At 45.1% G+C, this 18714-nt stretch overlaps 1 non-coding gene across 1 annotated transcript; it reads right to left on the bottom strand.

The window, feature by feature from the left end:
* Positions 1-16570: 16570 nt before the first annotated feature.
* On the bottom strand, positions 16571-16642 carry trnaq-cug (transfer RNA glutamine (anticodon CUG)). The gene has a single exon. It is a non-coding gene; the product is annotated as a tRNA-Gln (tRNA).
* Between the last annotated feature and the right edge of the window lie 2072 nt (positions 16643-18714).

Genomic DNA, 18714 nt, shown 5'->3' with positions numbered 1-18714 from the left:
AGAGGACACGTGGCGCCAACAATAAGGTAAGCAGACCTTTTATATCTGCATTGACTACTCTAAAATGTAACGTGTCCCGAGTCTTAGTAGTAATCTGTCTGTAAAAGTAAAAAAGAACATTGACTGAATGAATTTAACTGTAAGTGAATGAATTATGACTACAGTGAAAATAACCGTAAGTGAATGAATTATGACTACGGTGAATGAGTAATGACTACAGCTGTTTAAGAGATAAGTAAATGATGCCTGCAGAGGAATAAGAGATTTTAAGAGAAAAAGGGGTAGCAGAAAATCCTGAGTGTGGCAACTCCACCGGTGCTCTGACGAGAGGCCGGAAAAGCTGGGTTTGAGGCCCGGGGCTTGAGGAACCCTAAATCACTACAAAAAAAGAGAGAAAAAGGAACAAGACCAGGCAGAAAACACATGGTATGCATGTTGGACAGACTGGAAACTGAAACAATGACCGCACTAGTTAGGCGGGAGTTGAAGTAAGTCTACAGGCTTCCAAATTACAGATATATAAGATTCTGGTGTCACGGACAGAGGCTAGTCTCGAATCCATTGGACTGAGTACCAGGGACACAGCGTGCCATATTTCTCAGTCGGCCAGAATCTAGAAAAGAAAGGAACTCTGAGACTCATAACTGTGAGTCGTCTGAGATAAAGACGACAAGACCAGAGAGTAGAGAATAAATAATGAAATAACTGTGAGCCGTTCTTACACTGGACGGCAAGACCAGAGAATAAGTCCTGTGAGTTCATGAAGCACCCCTAAAGAGAAACAAAGAGAAGTGAAGATACAGTACTGACACACACACAGAGCTCGCAGTATAAATGGGTAAAGCATGAGTGTGGAATGTGTATGAATGCCAGAGACGAGGTGAACTGAAGCAGCAGCACTGCTGGAAACCTTAATTGGTGTAAACGTAAAGCAGTGGTCTGTTGAAGTAGGTTCACTCACGAACTGGATTAGTGTTTTTGTTGTGCACATACTTTTGTATATATTTCTGATGTGAACATAGTTTGTGAACTTTTCTGACAACATAGTTTTGTTAATTCTTCTGAGCACAGTTTTGCAAATAACACAAACGTATTAAGCTTTAGTTTTTAATTTTCACGTAATCACTTGACTGAGACTTTGATGACTGACGACATGGACGGAGATTTTAACAGAGACACTGTTGATGATGGGTGGGGTCCGAACAGCCCACTAAAAACAGTAGAAGCTCAACTGATTATTTTAGAGAAAGCGCTGCATCAGGCTTTTGACTCTAAAACCGCATCTGAAGAGATGACTCAGATGAGGGAGGCAGTCATTAATTTGTTGGGAGAAATAGGCCGTGGCATGAAAGATAGAGGTTGTTTACAGAAGGAGTTTTGGAGAAAGGAGGGTGAAGCGAAGGCAGAGAGGGAGAAGGCCAGGAAGAGTGCAGAGCAGTGTGGCTGGTCTAAAAAAGGGAGATTTAAGAGGGAGCAGGAAAAAGCAGAGGAAAAGAGAGTTCAGTGGGCGCGATGGGCTTTGATAGGTCAGGGTGTAACTCACCTCATGACTGAGAAGCCCAAAACACAGGATGCCAAAGCAGAAAAACATAAGGATCCCCCACCGTATACACCACCCCCTCCTACTGCACCACCATCCTCTCATTCATCCGCTGGATTATATCCAGTTTTACAAATAACTCAAGGCACACTGGCCATAACAGACATGCCTGATTCCCCTGAGACGTGGTCTGATGACAGCTCTCACACGTCCCAAGTGAGTAGTGTGTCTGCTTTACCCTCGGGAGTTAGCACCCGTGAAGGGCCTCCAGAGGCCCCTGACCTCTCACCTTTCCAGCTCTAGGTGATTTTCGGGCCGTTATTTCTAGGTGACAGCTTCAGAAGTGAGGGACATAGAGGAGGACGCCGTCACTACTAGACAGAGAGATGACACACCTTTCACTCAGGTCAGCACTGAAATAGGCAGAGCACTAAGAAATAAATATCCTCTGCCTGCTGGAGCCGCCGTTCCCACTTTGAAATGGGACCCCAAACAGAGTCCAAGAGAATATCTTAATCAAAGCAAAGACACATGGATCAAACACACCGGGTGCCACCCTGGTAACCCAGGCATTCAGAGGGTGTGGTACAGGACCGCCGTCCTAAACGGGGTTCCTGAGACTGTAAAAACTGCCATGGATAATAACCCAGACATGGCAGGGTGTGATTCCAGTGTGTGGGAGAGACATCTAGTGCATCATTTGGCTCGTGCCCAAGAGGCAGCACAAGCTGACAGTAAGGATGTCCAGGATTTGCAAGCACAATTATTGAAAATGCAATTGACTGAGGCCAGACAGAAGGCCAATGACAAAAAGAAAGATAAAAATAATAAAGTCATGGTTGTCACTGAAAGCTCTGACGCACCTCCTAGCACACCTTGGGTGCCTCCACCACCTTATTCTCCTGATTATCAGCAGCCTACGGGGTCCTACAGGGGGTACGGATCAGGGAGGGGCAGATGGAGAGGCAGGCGCGGAAGGGGTGGAACACTTAGGGGACAGCCGAGGGGAGACCCAGGTCGTGACCGCTGCTATTACTGTGAGGAGTTGGGACACTGGGCCAAAGACTGTCCACACAGACAGGGACAGTATGCCCGAGGACGTGCAGCGTCTGGTCCACGGAGGGCTTCCTCCCGCCCCCCAGGACCTCCATTCACTGGACAGTTTCCTGTTTCCAGCTGGGAACAGTGGGATTGTGACTTCTCACAACACTGACACACCCCACAGAGCAGCTCAGATTACATCGTTACGGCAGATCCGATGTTATCTATGCAAGTAGAGGATGAGACACTGCCTTTTCTGGTGGATACTGGCGCCACCTGTTCTACATTGTTTCAATCATCTTCTATGGAATTGTCCAGCAACTCTATCACTGTGATGGGCTTCTCTGGGGATAAACAGACTCTGCCTATAACCACTCCCATGACTGCTCAGCTGGGACATCAGACTGTTTCACACTGTTTTGCACACTCACCTCTTCTGCCTCTGAATATACTGGGGAGAGACTTGCTGATTAAGTTTGGAGCATCTATTTTGTGCGGCCCAGACGGGCTGACAGTGACACTGCCGGACGGCACCAAGTTCCACTGTAATGTTGCAGACACAGGCGGACAATATCTGATGAGACCTGTGACTGACCCATGTGCTGACATCTACTGGGGCATGTTACATCCTGAAACTCCCCAGAACCCAGGAATCCTTTCTGCCTACCTGCAGTGGAAGCCCTGGATAGCGCAGGTCGAACCATATGTTTCTCCCCCTGACCCCCCTCATGTGACTCTATTTTATGACAGGCAGCAAACTGATTGGTACCATGAGAAGTTTGCGCACTCCCTAGAGGGACAGGACTGGTCTATTACAGTCCGAGACATTTTTGTGGCACCTGAGGGCGTGGCAGCCGGTGTGGACCTCACTCCAGAACAAATGTCTTGGTACATGATGAGTGACGAAGGGCATCCCCATGTCTCATTAGCTGTACATCCAAACCACCAGGCCAAAGAACTAGGTGGCATGGTTAAACGTGCCATGGGGCAATCAGACTGGCAACCCACACCTTTACCTCAAATCATGTATTCTCCATCTGCTAAAGCATACAAAATAACTGTTTCAACTATGAACACTGTCACTCTGGCACATGAACTGCTTGCTAGACATCATGGTAGAGAGAAAACTGATCATCCTCTGGCACAGGCTGTGATTGACAGCTTGCCACCACATTTATGGGCAGACGGTCCCACTGATGTGGGTCTGGTGGACTGTGAACCTGTGACGTTTCAGATTAACACACCAGGCCCTTTATGGATACCACAGTATCCACACAAGCCAGCAGCCGGAGCTGGCATTGCAGATACTATTCATGGACTTTTTGAAAATGGCGTGCTGGAACTCTCTCACTCAGATTGGAATACTCCCATCCTACCTGTAGAAAAGAAAGGGACAGGTAAATATCGCATGGCACACGATCTGAGGGACATTAACGCTGTACTGTCAACCCCCACGGTACCAGTTCCGAATCCATACGTGGCATTGGCCCAACTGGATCCTTCACAGAGCTGGTTCACCTGCATAGATTTAGCTAATGCTTTCTTTTGTCTCCCTCTGGCACCTGAATGCAGAGACATTTTCTCATTCACATATCAGGGAACACAGTATCGCTACACCAGGCTACCTCAAGGTTTTGCGCTCTCCCCCGGTATTTTTAATCAAGTTTTGAAACAGATACTCAGTCACTGCACCCTCCCAGAAAACACTACACTCATTCAGTACGTTGATGACCTTCTTATCGCAGCTCCAACGGCAGCAATCTGCCTGGATGCCACGCAGGCTGTTTTGCAACATCTGGCCACAGCTGGTTTTAAGGTCAGCAAATCTAAACTCCAATTAGTCAGGAAACAAGTTGCTTTCTTAGGACGCATTGTTTCACAAAAGGGAGTCAGCATATCGCCTTCGCACAAATCTACCATTTTGCATCATCCGCGTCCTGACAAAGTGAAGGACATGCTCTCATTTCTCGGTCTGACTGGCTACAGTAGAAACTTTGTTGCTAACTACACTGGCCTCACACAACCTCTCAGAGACCTTGTCAAAGAACATGGCATGCGTAATGTGTCAGCTCGCCTAAATTGGACGCAGGCAGCTGAACAAGCATTCATTGCTCTTAAACAATCTTTGGCCACTGCAGCAGAACTAGCCACACCTGACTACACTTTACCTTTCTATTTGGATGTCTCTGGAACGGATGCCTGCATCAATGGCATCCTGTTCCAGAGAAAAGGGGGAGAAAGAGTAATACTGATGTACATCGGTGCCCCCCTGGACAACATGGAGAAAAGACACCCTCAGTGCACACAACACGCAGCAGGAATAGCTAAGCTAATTCAAAAAACCGCACACATGGTCATGGGACACCAGCTGTATGTACTGACAACACATAGTGTAGTGGCATACGTGAACTCAGAGACATTCACACTCACCTCATTGAGACAGAGGAGGTTGAGCAAGATTTTAGAAGCACCAAACATCACCTTCACACATGAGGGCATCAACATGGCAGAGCAGATAGGAGCTGGAGAGCCACACACATGCACAGAGAGGGTGATTAGGGAAGAAAAGGTCAGAGTCGATTTACAAGCCACACCTCTTTCACAGGCCAGAAATCTGTTCACAGATGGGTGCTGTTTTAGACATGACACAGAAGGACTCAGAGCAGCATACGCAGTTGTTGAAGACACAGGGGAAGAAATGAGAACACTGAAAGCAGAAAGATTAGAGGGACAGCAGTCAGCGCAGAGAGCCGAGGTGAGGGCAGTGATTGAGGCACTAAAGATAGGTCAAGGACAGGACATCAATGTTTTTACTGACTCAGCATATGCGGCAGGAGCAGTGCATGTGGAATTAGGGCAATGGCTGAGAGCAGGTTTTCTCACTGCAACTAACAAACCTATACGGCATGAGGCTGAAATGAGAGAGCTTGCTGAAGCTCTGTTGTTGCCTAGCAAAGTGGCTGTGATTAAGTGCAAAGGTCATGGAGCAGGAACTGACAGGGTCACAAGAGGAAACAATGCAGCAGATCAGGCAGCAAAACAGGCAGCAGGCTATGTTGAGTGAATGATTTTTATGTGTTCAGAAACAGACTTGCCTCCCCCTGTTGATTGGACTGATTTGATTCAATTGCAAAACAAAGCCTCTCCACAGGAAAAAACACTGTGGAAAGCTAGAGGGGCGACTGACACAGGAGGAGTATGGAGAGGGCCTGACGGACGCCCCATACTGCCACCTGGACTGAGACAGACTGCCATGGAGGAAGCGCATGGGGTAGGCCATGTGGGAGTGGCACAGATGATGAAAAATCTTGAGCACTGGTGGCACCCCTACATGAAAGACATGGCTCAGTATTTGATCAGAACATGTGACCAATGTTGTAAATACAACCCCAGACCGACTATCAAACCAGAAATTGGAAAATATCCTCTAGAGACCAAGACAGGTAGAGAAATAATCATTGACTACACTGACATGGTTGACTCTGTGAGAGGATACAGATACATTTTGATGTGTGTTGATGCATACTCAGGATGGCCAGAAGCCTGTCCTGCAAAAAGAGAGGACAGTAAAACAGTCATTAAGTTCCTGATTAACACCTACATTCCCAGACATGGTTTCCCTGAGAAGATCAGATCTGACAATGGCACACACTTCAAAAATAAAGACCTCCAGCAGGTGGAGGCAATGCTGGGACTTAAACATGCTTTTGGTACTGTTTATCATCCACAATCTCAAGGAAAGGTGGAAAGGATGAATCAAACCTAAAACAAAAATTGGCTAAAATCTGTGCACAGACCAAATTTATATGGGTTCAAGTATTATCTATTGTATTGATGTTCTGTTAATAACGCCATATAATCCACACCCTATGAGCTTCTTACAGGTCGACAGTTTCCTGGACCAGCTGGCCGGCTGAGACTGAAGAAGCATGCAGTATGGTATTAATATAAACCATAATATAATGAATTTGAAGCTTTGGTGTTAGAATTTGTATTACAGGAGAAAGGAGAGATGGTGAGCCACACACAGCCGAGTGGGTCCTCCTGAAGGTGATAAAAGGAAGTGGTCGGAGCCGAGGTGGACAGGTCCCTATCAGGTGACGGAACGCACCTCACACGCGGTTCGGCTGAGAGGAAAGGGGGACACCTGGTTCCACTGGAGCCAGTGCACAGCTGCAGAGGAGCCTCAATGATCTCTACAGGACGTCCACGCTGATCTGAGGGCGCATAAGTCTGAATCGGCTGATTCAGACACAGATCCTGTCACAAAAGGGGCAGAATAATCCCCTGACAGAGATCAAGGATCCCGGGTAGTCTAACCCCAGGGATCCGAAGAAAGAAGACGCATCCTGAGGACCAGAGGACCTGACGGGGGCTGGATGGACGAGGCAGACGGACCGAGACCCACCCGTGGACGGCTGAATGACACACTTTTGAACATTCTTACTGTAGGATAATTTTCATTATATTTGAGCTGTTAGGAGTATCTGGGGGCGGGAACGGTGAAAGACCGACCGATTAAAATACCCCCACATACTATGATGTATAACATGTATTTGTTTTCTTGTTAGGATAACCATATTAGGGTTGTTCATAATTTTTTTTGATCTATTGGTTACACTGCGAGTTCCCTGGACAGAGGTGTAATACTACATATTCATTTTTATATTAATCTTTATACTGTTCTACTTGTTACTTATATTATTCTTATATTATCCCATTGTTGGCAGAGGACTTGGAGGACGATCTGATTTTCGATGCAGGGATTTAAACTTTGCCATCACGTTTCGTTTTACACACTCACATGATATGTTTTTAATACACTACATTCTCACAGAGTTTTCTTTTTTGCACCTTCTTTAATGGTTTTGACACGCATACACACACACCAGGTGTTTGGATTTTACTCACAGTGTTGTTATATATAGATGTCACTTTTACCCATAGTTTTGTTTGATTACACACAGTGTTTTCTATTTGCTGATGTGACCGTTTGTTATTTCTTTTGCTTATTTTGTGTTGGACTCTTAGTAGAGTCCAAAAGGGGGAATTGTGGAAATATATGGTCAAACTTGGTCAAAATATATGTTTGTCTGCACATATGGTAAAAGTGTATGGTTGCTCATAGATCGTGACCTCTGACTGAGGTCATAAAGCATTCTGATGTTTAATGGTTAGTTTAGAAATTCGAACTGCAAACCCCTAAGTTGACCCACACAAGCTTGCCAAAGAGACAAGATATACTCAAGGCCGTAACAGGAGGATCTGTGAGAATACACACACACACTCACATCAAAGATGTGAGTGGGAGAACTTCAATGTCTTTTAGTTTCGTATACGCCTTCCACCTTGTGATTATTGAATATGCATGTTTCACTGAAAAACATTACCTTTTATGCCTTTCTATGTAAATGTAACCACACCTTGTTGTAAGATTAATAAAACGAGCCTAATGCATGGGACGGACAGAATGCAAATGGTCAGCTGCAGGAGCAGATCGAGGGGTCTGTATTGAGCTGTGCATTCTCCCTTTATAAAGGCGAAACTGAAACTGATCAGTACTGGTTTTCATTCAATGTTCTGTGCTTCGGGGACGGAGTCTGGGAATCCGGGGTGACCAGATTAGGTCACAACAGTGGACATTAATGAGGAAAAATGAACTTCAATGATTTTAGCAAATGGCTGCAATATAACAAAGTGAAACATTTAAGGGGGTCTGAATACTTCCTGCACCCACTGTACACATAACAAATGAATGTGACTGAAACAACAGCTCTGTGTGTAATATAAATATACAACTAATGTGATTTGATCAGAACATTTTAAAAGACAGTGATGATCTGTTCTTATTGTCTAAACAGGAACAGTTGAAGCACAGCTTGCAGCCCCTGTATCTCAGGCTTCTCAGCTTCTCTTCAGATGTTTGGACGTTTCTGCTGGAACCTCTCATTTAATGACTCACATTTAGAACTTCTGACTTTATGTGGAGGAGGGATTGATTTTGGAATGAGGAGGCTGCAGCCTGCGATTCCACCACTAGATGTCAGCATTGCACAGCATTGGTGGTTCAGTTCAGATTGAGAGAATGCAAAGAGTGTGCGAAGCTGTCATCAAAGCAAAAGCTGGCTGCTTGGAAGAATGTCAAACATCAAACATATTCTGCTTGGTTTAACACTGTTTGTTCACTACATCATTCCACATGTGTTCCTTCATAGCTCTGATGTCTTCAGGATGAATCTACAATGTAGAAAGTCATAAAAACAAAGACAAACCACTGAGTGACTTTTGACTGGTACTTGTCATCATATGTCCTAACCAGCAGGGGGAGCACTGATCATAAACTCTCTGTCTCACATGTTATTGTCATGTGTTTTTATGGAAGATGATGCTGACTGTTGTTTTCTTGCTTCTCTCTGTAAACAGCTTGTAAACAGCAGCTTCCCTGAGGGGAAACTCAGCTAATAAATGATGCTGTAACCTCTGGGACTTGATCTGCTGGGTGGGAGTCCACTACATTATCCATCCATCCTCATCCATCCTCATCCATCCAGCTACACCCTCCCTCTTAAAATGCAGGCTGGAGGATGCGGGCATCGATCCTGCTACCTCTCGCTTGCGCTTACTGCATCGTGCTAGTCGAGCCAAAGTAAGCCCAAAGTAAGCCCACATTAGCCAATCACGTTCCTTTCCCTGGGCTTACTTTTGACCAATCACGTTCCTTTCCCTGGGCTTACTTTTGACCAACCAATCGCGTTCCTTCACTGTGGCTTACTTTTGACCCTTCCTCGTGAAAACGGTAAGATGAAGTTTACTTCACCTTATTTAATTTACTATAAATCGGCCATTGTCTGTTCAGATACAGTCTGTACCTTAAGAAAACAAAACAGGCCGACATAGCGATATAGCGATTGGACATTATATAGCACACGTTTTCTTCGACGTACCCGTCAACCTGTAAATACCGACCAAAAAATGTCACTACCATTGATCGCTATCGCTGTCATGGCCACCCGCTAACAGGCTATACGTGCAATTGATTCTCTGTAAACTGGTAGATATTGCTCTATTGTTCGTTTTATGTAATGTACACATAACGTACTAATATGCATGTAATACCTTGTAATGGTGTAAACCGCTCTTTGTAGATGTAAAGTAGCCTACATGTAGGCTAATCCAGGAGGTCATTCACTATCTCTATAAACTATAAACGTAGGATATTGATCAGTTCAGAAATTCCAGTTTTAACATTAATATAGTAAAGTTAAGGATTCAGACATTGGGGTTTTCAAAATACATCAGAATAAATCAAAATAGAATACTTTTTACTCTTACAAATTAAGTTATGTTATGATGTTAAAATGGTTTGTTTTCAGGTGGGTGTTTTATTACAATCCCTCCCCTTTAACAACTTACCTCTACAAATATTTAAATAAAGGTACAATACAATAGCTCAATGAAAATAACATGGTTTTGCTTTGTAGGAGACACAGTAGTACACATTATCATAGTAATGTGAATTACTTTATCAATCCCTGTGGGGAAATGAAGTAGCTTGTTAAATGATCACACTCTAAAAGTACAGGTATCTTTCAGCTGTAATTGTGTTTTCATTTCAGAAAATGTATGCTTATCCGGTTTTTAAGCGACAGTCAGCCACGTCACAGCGTCTCCTCATGGCGCCATCAGAGGAGGCGATGCACACGCAAAATGTGGAATCTGGAAGGGCCAAACCTGAAGAGGAAGTGCTGGCGGAGGCCAGAACTTTTGTGAGTGTAAACGGTGGAGACCCCAGTGACCAGTTTTTGGTGCTTGCTCACTGCAAGCTCCAGTTGGGAAGTACCAGGGCCAGAGATTTAGATGGCTCCTGGAAAACTCTCTGGGGTATGCATTGTATTTGATGGACAGCATATCTAAAGAGACGGTGCAGGCAAACCCCCTGTCACAAAATAAGCAGCTGTTCATCCAGTACACATCTCTTATTAGAGAGATGGCAGAGGAACTGGAGAAGTTTAAAAGAAAGCAGCAATCTCAAGCAGAAGCCCGGGAAACTGGAGACCAGGGATGTTTGATGGTAGAGTTTGGAGACTTCAAGGGCCGGTCCATGAAGGACGTCTATGAAGACCAGAGCAAGGAGGCCCAGGCTCTCATCAAGTACCTGATCAAGGCAGATGCCAGGCCCAAAACCAACATGGCTATTTTCAAGACATACGTCTTGAAAAGAAGGGCTTCTGCTGGAGCATGTCAGCCTGCACCTACACCTGCAGCCTCCAGTGCCTCTGCACCTACACCTGCAGCCTCCAGTGCCTCTGCACCTACCCCTGCAGCCTCCCACATGTCTGCTCCTTCACCTGCTGCCATCCAAACTGGTGTGTGGAAGACTGGCACTGTGAAAGCACTGTTGGCGCGTGGCAAACATTTGTCTCCTTCACAGCTGGCTAAAAAACTGATGTCACCAGTTAAACCCTGTGAGTGTAACTGTGCAACATGTACTGTATATGTATTCAGTTATCATTATGGCAGACTACACAGACTTATCCACTTGCTGTTTCCAGCCCCAGTACCGCAGTGCACTCTGCCAACAGAACCCCAGCCAAACATTTGGCACAAAGGCAGCTCTTCCCTACTGGTAAGTAACATCGTACATTGTTTGTCCTTGTGTCTTGTCAACAGTAATAATTTTATTAACCTATTAATAAATGCTAATAACATTTTTTATTTGTGCTGCAGGCACTTCTGTTGCCCCTTCTGGAGCGGGTGACTTTGCTGAAGACGATGATGAGGAGCTGGTATCTGCAGTGTCACAATATGAAGCACAGCAGAATACAGGTGTGGCATACGACACAAATGCAAATATTATGAAAATGTTTAGTGAAAACACACTGTGAAGTATTATTTTTGAGGAATAAAAAATCACTGTTTTTTCAAATATTTTTGTTTACAGTACAGGATTATGTCGCATCAAGCTTCAAGCGGGATGCATTCTTTGAGTGCACCTCTTCAAAACCTTAAGGGTATCCAAAGGTGTTGGTGTTTTCATTTGTGTTTCCCGTTGAGAAACAATCATTGGATAACATTTTCACTAACATCACTTGCTTTTCTCACTCACTATCTGTCTAATCCCCTGAACAGGACGGAGGAGATTAATTTTTTTAATGATCACAGTCTGTTTTTCATCACTGCAACTGTGTGCACGCTTCATGTCTGTGGGCATCACTACTTTATACTAAATTCATCACAACTTATTTTCTTTGCTCTATTCCATCTAATCCTTTTCAAATACAGCTCTGGAAAAAATAAGAAACCACAGCGGTCTCTTATTTTTTTATGTCTAACTATTAATTATAATCATAATCTATTAATGCTTGTCCAAATGTATGCTGTGCAGGCAGATTGTGGACTGCGATCAAATGCAACAGTCATCCTTATATTATTTTTTTCTGCATTTCTCCTTCAAAAGCTCCAGCCATGGCTCATTCAGAGGCCCGTGCTGGTCCGCCTCTAGTGGTAAAAATACCAGACCCTCCACATCATCAGCCACCTACTGAGCTCCCTCGTCACTGGAAGGATCAGCTTCCACCTTTCCAGCAGGAGTGGATCCGTAAGACCCTCTTCAAGGCCAACCTACACACTGGCAAGCCAGAGCTAGTGCCCCAGCTGAAGCTTTGGTGGCATCCTCCTCAGCCCCCTCTCATTCACAGTCAGCTGCCCGCCTCACCTGACCTCTTCTTCTGTCGGCCCCTTTTTTTATGGATGCCGCTGAAGATGTGGCAGTTCCCTCTTGTCTGTGTTCGCCCAGACTGTGGTAAACACAGACTAACAGCGGCAGGACTGTATCGTACTGTGCGCAGGGTCTTAGACATCGACGGGTGGTATGACCTTGCAACAGAGTACTTGGAGTGCAAACGCTGCACAAAAAAGTATCCAGCCTGGTCCGAAGACATCTTAGGACAACTGGATATGGGCCACCGCAGTCAGTTTCCTGCTTTATTGACATACAGGTAAGTCATAATTAAGATCAAACATTATTAGGTGCTTTGATTTGTGTTATTGTTTAACCAAAAACTGCATTTGTGTTATTACACTGGTCTTTCATTAGATACTCATGTGACAACCGGGTGGTGAGGATGATGAGGGAGAGGACACTGGGCAACAGTGTGACTCAGCTTCACAAGAAGTTGATGGAGCAACATGGTGAGGCATGGACGCAGCGTGTACTGCAGTACCTCACTGCCTGTGAGCCATTTGCAAAGTCCTCCCTTGTGCAGCCTCCTGTGTTCCTTGAGCCTCCTCCCTTACCTGCCATACCTAAACCTAAGTGGCTGTTAGCTGTATACGCCAGGGATGTTCTGGGGCGACTGCATGAGGTCAAGGCCAAAATTACATCTGTCTTTGTCTTTCAGCTGGCCTGATGAAGCGCTATCGGGAGGCAGGACAGATGCCCCCAAAAGTGATGTATGTGGACAGAGACTGCTGCAGTCAGCATGGCCAGTCTCGTGTTAAGGCCATGTTTTCAGAGTGGGATGACCTCGAAGTGCGCCTTGACATCTGGCATTTTATGCGCCGATTTGCTGCAGGTGTCACAACAGAGGCTCATCCACTCTATGGAGTCTTCATGGCACGTCTGTCCACGTGCATCTTTGAATGGGATCCAGAGGATGTCGCTGCTCTTCGCCGTGCAAAGGAGGGGGAGCTAGCAGCAAAGAAGACCGGCCACCTCTCAGAAAAGGCACTCAGTGCTCGCATTACCCGGAGGGAGTTGGCACTGCACTGCCGCAGGAGGACCAGAGGGATGGAGGAGACCACCAGCCTGATTGGATCACTGATTGATCACTTTGACAGTGTGGATGGGAAGGACACTCTGGGAGTTCCTCTACTGGACCATGATCGGATCCAGCAAATATGGAAAGAACAGCAGAAACATGTACTGTGTATCCAAGACCCAGAGAACTTCCCACTCTACATTAAGAAGGGGACACTGAAGAAAGGTGGTGTGGAGCTGTGCTGCTACAGGTGTGCCCGTGGCTCTACCTCCCTGGAGTCTTTCCACCTCCACTTGAACCGCTTCATCCCAGGTATCCCATATGGATTACAGTGTCTCTTTAAGTATTATAAGCACTGTAACTGTTTCCATTACTTTAAAGTAATGTCACATTCTACAGTAATATTACAGTCCTTTTCTGATGTCAGAACAGATCTTATCTCACAAGAAACTAATTTACTTTTCCTCATTAACTCTGGTTATAATGATGATTTTTCATGTATTTACATAACTCTATTGCATGTAACCTCATAGTACCTCAAATGTAGCACATATCTTGCGTGTGTGTGACCCTTTTTTTTCTATTTTATTTAACCTTTAGGAACCAGTGCCAGTGATGCACATTTTCAGGCCTATCTCCTTGAAGGCTTGATGCGATGGAATGAAGATCGGATGGAAGAGGCTGTAAAAGGAGCCTCTTCCATCCGATCATATGGCAGTGCCCTGCGAGAGGCTGTGGACCAGCTCAGCCGAGTTGTGTTTGGGAAGCCCTGGGATGAGCGCTACCGCCCTCCTGGAGTATACACAGGCAAGAAATACTCATTTAACAATATAAATCATTTATTCATCAATCCACATTTTTGTATTTTGAAACATTATCTGTATAACCTTTTATGTTCTGGACAAAATATTAAGAACACTTTCTTTTTTGTTTTTTTCTTGTAGGTGAATTGCTGGGGGTGGAGTATCTGTACAGCCAGACAGGCAAAACATTGACTCCAGTGCTCCAGAACCCTGAAGAGGAGGACAGGTTGGTGGAGCAAATAAATGACGAGGACCTGCAAGATGAGGGATTTCAGGAGGAGATCATGGAGGACATCACAGTGTCAGTGCTCTGTGAGGATGACCCCTGCCATGATCTTCAAAAGAGCCCCCCATCTTTGACAACCAGTCCTCAGGCCTCTGCTCCACCCCACCCATCCACGTCCAGTAATGGAGAAGGACAGCATCCTGCAAATGATGTATTTTCAGGTTTCAACGGCGGCAGAAGAGTCAGGAATTGAGTGTCCTTAATCAGGGACCGGCTCCATCTGCCTCAATTCCTGTGGCTCAAACCCGGCTTACTGCTCTGAGGGAACCACTGGATGAAGCACCAGTCATATCAGGCCCAAGACACACATTGGTACTTCCACCAAATCAGGAAGGACAGGCTCCTCCTCTGCGGCCTGGTCGCCGGCGCATCAGGGAGCGCCCCATCACACCTGCGCCCACAGTACCTGGTCCCACAGCATCAGAAACTGCACAGCCTGTTTCAGCAGCTGGGTTAGGCACGTTAGTTCTGAACCCAAACATGACTGTGCCAGTGGTGATGGCAGCTTCTGGTACTGCAGCATCCGGTGCAGGCACAGCTCCACTTCTTCCTGCGTCTGCTGCTCCTCTTCCTACTGTGTCCCGTTTCACTCAGAGGAACAGGCGGCGGCGGGCTCTGGAGGAGGAGAGTGGAGTCCAAAAAAGGAAGTATGTGAGAAGGGTTACCTTCAACACATGCAGCAAATGTGGGCATCCTAAACAGCAGAGTTTGGCCACAGTAGATATGGTAATGCCACATTTTGCTCGCGTTCATCCAGTGGAATGTCTCTGGATGAGTGGCTGCACCAGCAAAAACATCCACAGTAAACACTGTACAATGTTTGGCCTGTATATATTGTATATAAGCAATTTTCTTATGTTTAATCAACAAGCCTGTCTGTCTTTATGCAGTGCTGTTGAATGTTATTGTATAATTGTACATTGTGTAATATTTGACCTAATATTTGACCTGTATATGTTGTATATATTTTCACATGGGTGAATGGGCTGAATAGTATTTTATAGTCCTGTATGAAGTGTGTGTGTGTGTATTCACTTGTATTTGTTTTATATTTGTTCTGATAAATCATATAAACATTTAAGATTCACTCTGATCTTCATCAAAGAAGCTCCCACACAAAAACACGTTGACTGCTCATTGTTCATATTATTAAACCATAAACAGGTAAACATCACAAGTCATTGGACGGGGCATACTAACTAAAAAACATCTGTTGATATTGTAATATATTTAAACATATCTAAACTAAGCTAAATCAATCATTAATTATTTTACGCACGTTGTGGGATTTAAACACTCCAACAGACTATACATTGTCGCACAGACTACGGGTTCGAGTCCAGCCCATGGCAGATGATTTGTTTCATATTTCACTTAAACTCCTTTATAATGAACAGGAATATTGCCTCAATACCGCTACACGAGACGTTTGTCCGCGCACAGCAGGGCTCCACATTTTTCTCAACTTTTTCCCTAAAATCGGACCCCTTCTTATGCTAAGCGAGCGCTCTACCATTTGAGCTAATCCCCCTTGTATAAAGGGTCAATTGCAAGTCAATCAGGACTCACTGCACTACATGAAGTGTACTAGTGAAGTATTGGAAGCATCAGACTTTTAATCTGAGGGTCCAGGGTTCAAGTCCCTGTTTGGGCAGAACACTTTGTACTCCCTCTTGCTTGTACTCCCCTTCCCTCTCTGTTAATGTGCTTGGACAGAGCTCTGTGAACAGCCAGCCTCTTTGTGTCTTGCCCTCCTTGTGCAAGGTGTCAATGGTCGTCTTTTGGGCAACTGTCAAGTCAGCAGTCTTCCTGTGGTTGTGCAGCCTACAGAACTAGACTGAGACCATTTAAAGGCCTTTGCAGGTGTTTTGAGTTCATTATCTGGTTAGAGTGGCTCCAGGTGTCTTCAATATTGAACCTTTTCACATATTCTCATTTCCTGACCTACTGAATGTGGGTTTTCATTGGTTGTCGTTATAACCATCAAAATTAAAAGAAATAAACACTTGAAAGTAGAATATCATCAAAAGGTTGATTTATTTCAGTAATTAATGACTACAGCTGGAGCAATGCACAGACTGTGGACTTCTCCATAGACTGATCTGTGTAGATAGGACACCAGGATTACTGTCCAAACAAAAGGTTCCACTGAGATTTGAACTCAGATCGCTGGAGTCAGAGTCCAGAGTGCTAACCATTACACCATGGAACCTCCACTATGTGTAAACCTGCCTGGAAGAGAACCAGAGACATGTCTTGTCCACTGAGTTTTTATGGCCTTAACCACTAGTCTTAAATTGGAATGTTTATGACACCATCAAGTGATGATCCTGTGTCAGGATGTTGAACAAGGTCACAGCTTTTGCCTTAAACATAAGCATCTTGTTTGAAGACAAACTTTGACAACATTGAAGGCCAGTGTTTGGAGTAGTTGTTTGGTTTCTCCATTGTACAGATCAGAGCATGCCTCACTGCACTGGACTGCATGTGTCCAGGGGTGGACTGCATGTGTCCAGGGGTGGACTGCATGTGTCCAGGGGTGGACTGCACATATCCAGGGGAAGCACTGCATATATCCAAGGGTGGCAGTAACAGTATTACAAATACTCAAGTTACTGTAATTAAGTAGTTTTTCTGGGTACTTGTACTTTATTTTTAAGCCAGTACTTTTACTTGTACTTAAGTACAAATGTAACAAAATAATGTACTTCGCTATTTTTAACATCACAATTCGTTACTGAGTACACTTATTATTTTGACTAATGACCGGCCTTTTCTTAACCAATAAAGATACCAGTTACAAACTGACCAACATGGCTGACGTTTGACTGACTGACTGACAGTCCGTCCTATGACAGCCAGGTGCACGGTCTCTGAAGGGGACATCTGATTGGACCCTTGGACCTGATATAAAAACCGCGTGGCGCGAACGACGGTCAGACCCTCCTTCATCAGCTTATGAGGTAAGACGCGGTTTGCTCCTCCTGCTTGTTGTTAGCTTCCTAGCTTAACATGTTCATGCTGATAATGTTGCTACATGTTTAAACCTCTAACCCGGGGGTGATGGTGGGGGGGGGGGGGGGGGGGGGGTGTTCTGGAGCCTATCCCAGCTAACTTCGGGTGAGAGGCGGGGTACACCCTGCACAGGTCACCAGTCCATCGCAGGGCAACACAGACAAACAACCATTCACACTCACACTCACACCTACAGTCAGTTTAGAGTGACCAATTAACCTAACTTGTCTTTAGAATGTGGAGGAAGCCTGAGTACCCGGAGAGAACCCATGCAGGCACAGGGAGAACATGCAAATTCCACACAAAATCGCCACCCCAGTCAGAATGGAACCAGGAACCTTCTTGCTGTCCTCTTGCAGTCCTCTGCGGCAGCACGGTGGTGCATCATGATGCATTTTGCAGACATGGGCCCCACATTTGGCACAGTAGCTCCACACTGGAATGCATGTCCTCAGGAAAACAAAAAGTTAAAGGTGCTTGTTGGAAGAATTCTACCTTAATTTGCTTTTTACTATTAATTAATTATAGTGTATGGTGATTAATCATTACTATCATAGTCCTGTGATCCTGTTTTATGATTGTGCTTGTGCCTATTCTAAGATGTGTGTATTCTGAGAAGTTGTGTCTGTCAGATAACAGAGGGTATAAGAAGGGAGCTGCTCTGAAAAGACCTTGAGCACTCCTACAGAGGCTGCTGTCTGTGTGTGACTGCTCCTTCCTGCAGGAATAAAAGCACTTGAGTGATGAACAGCTGATATTTCCTATCTGTTTTATTCCTAACATAAATTGGTCCTTCGAGCCGGATCCCAATACGCACTTCTCTGGCGGCTGCTTGATAGTGCACACTGACGAGGGTTTGCCTCCGCTAGAAGCAGGGAGCCGCTGGAGGAGGAGAGCTGACGGGATCCTCATTTGAGGCTGCTCACTAGAGGCTGCTGATCATCCTGATCTCAGAGCAAAATGTGACAAATAGACACCTTTGTTCATTAGTGGGAGCATCACTTTGCAAGGGTGTAATAGCATGGACGGAGGGGGCATGTCCCCACCAATAATTTGATCACCTCCTGAACAATAACAGATTCTCATTGGGTGCAGGAGGGGTTAAATTTCATTGGAATCTTAGGCCCCCACCAATGTCAAACGCAAATCTACACCCTTGTCACTTTACCATTTTTGGAACTCCAGTGAAATCTCCAGTTGCTGTCATCCATTTCCTCTGCTTGTTCTTCTTCCTCTTCCTCTTCCTCCTCTTGCTCTTCTTCTCCCTCT

This window comes from Parambassis ranga, unplaced genomic scaffold (assembly GCF_900634625.1).
Source record: "Parambassis ranga unplaced genomic scaffold, fParRan2.1 scaffold_27_arrow_ctg1, whole genome shotgun sequence".
Classification (NCBI taxonomy): domain Eukaryota; kingdom Metazoa; phylum Chordata; class Actinopteri; family Ambassidae; genus Parambassis; species Parambassis ranga.
Note: the sequence above shows the minus strand (reverse complement) of the source record. Positions and strands in the feature narration are given on the sequence as shown.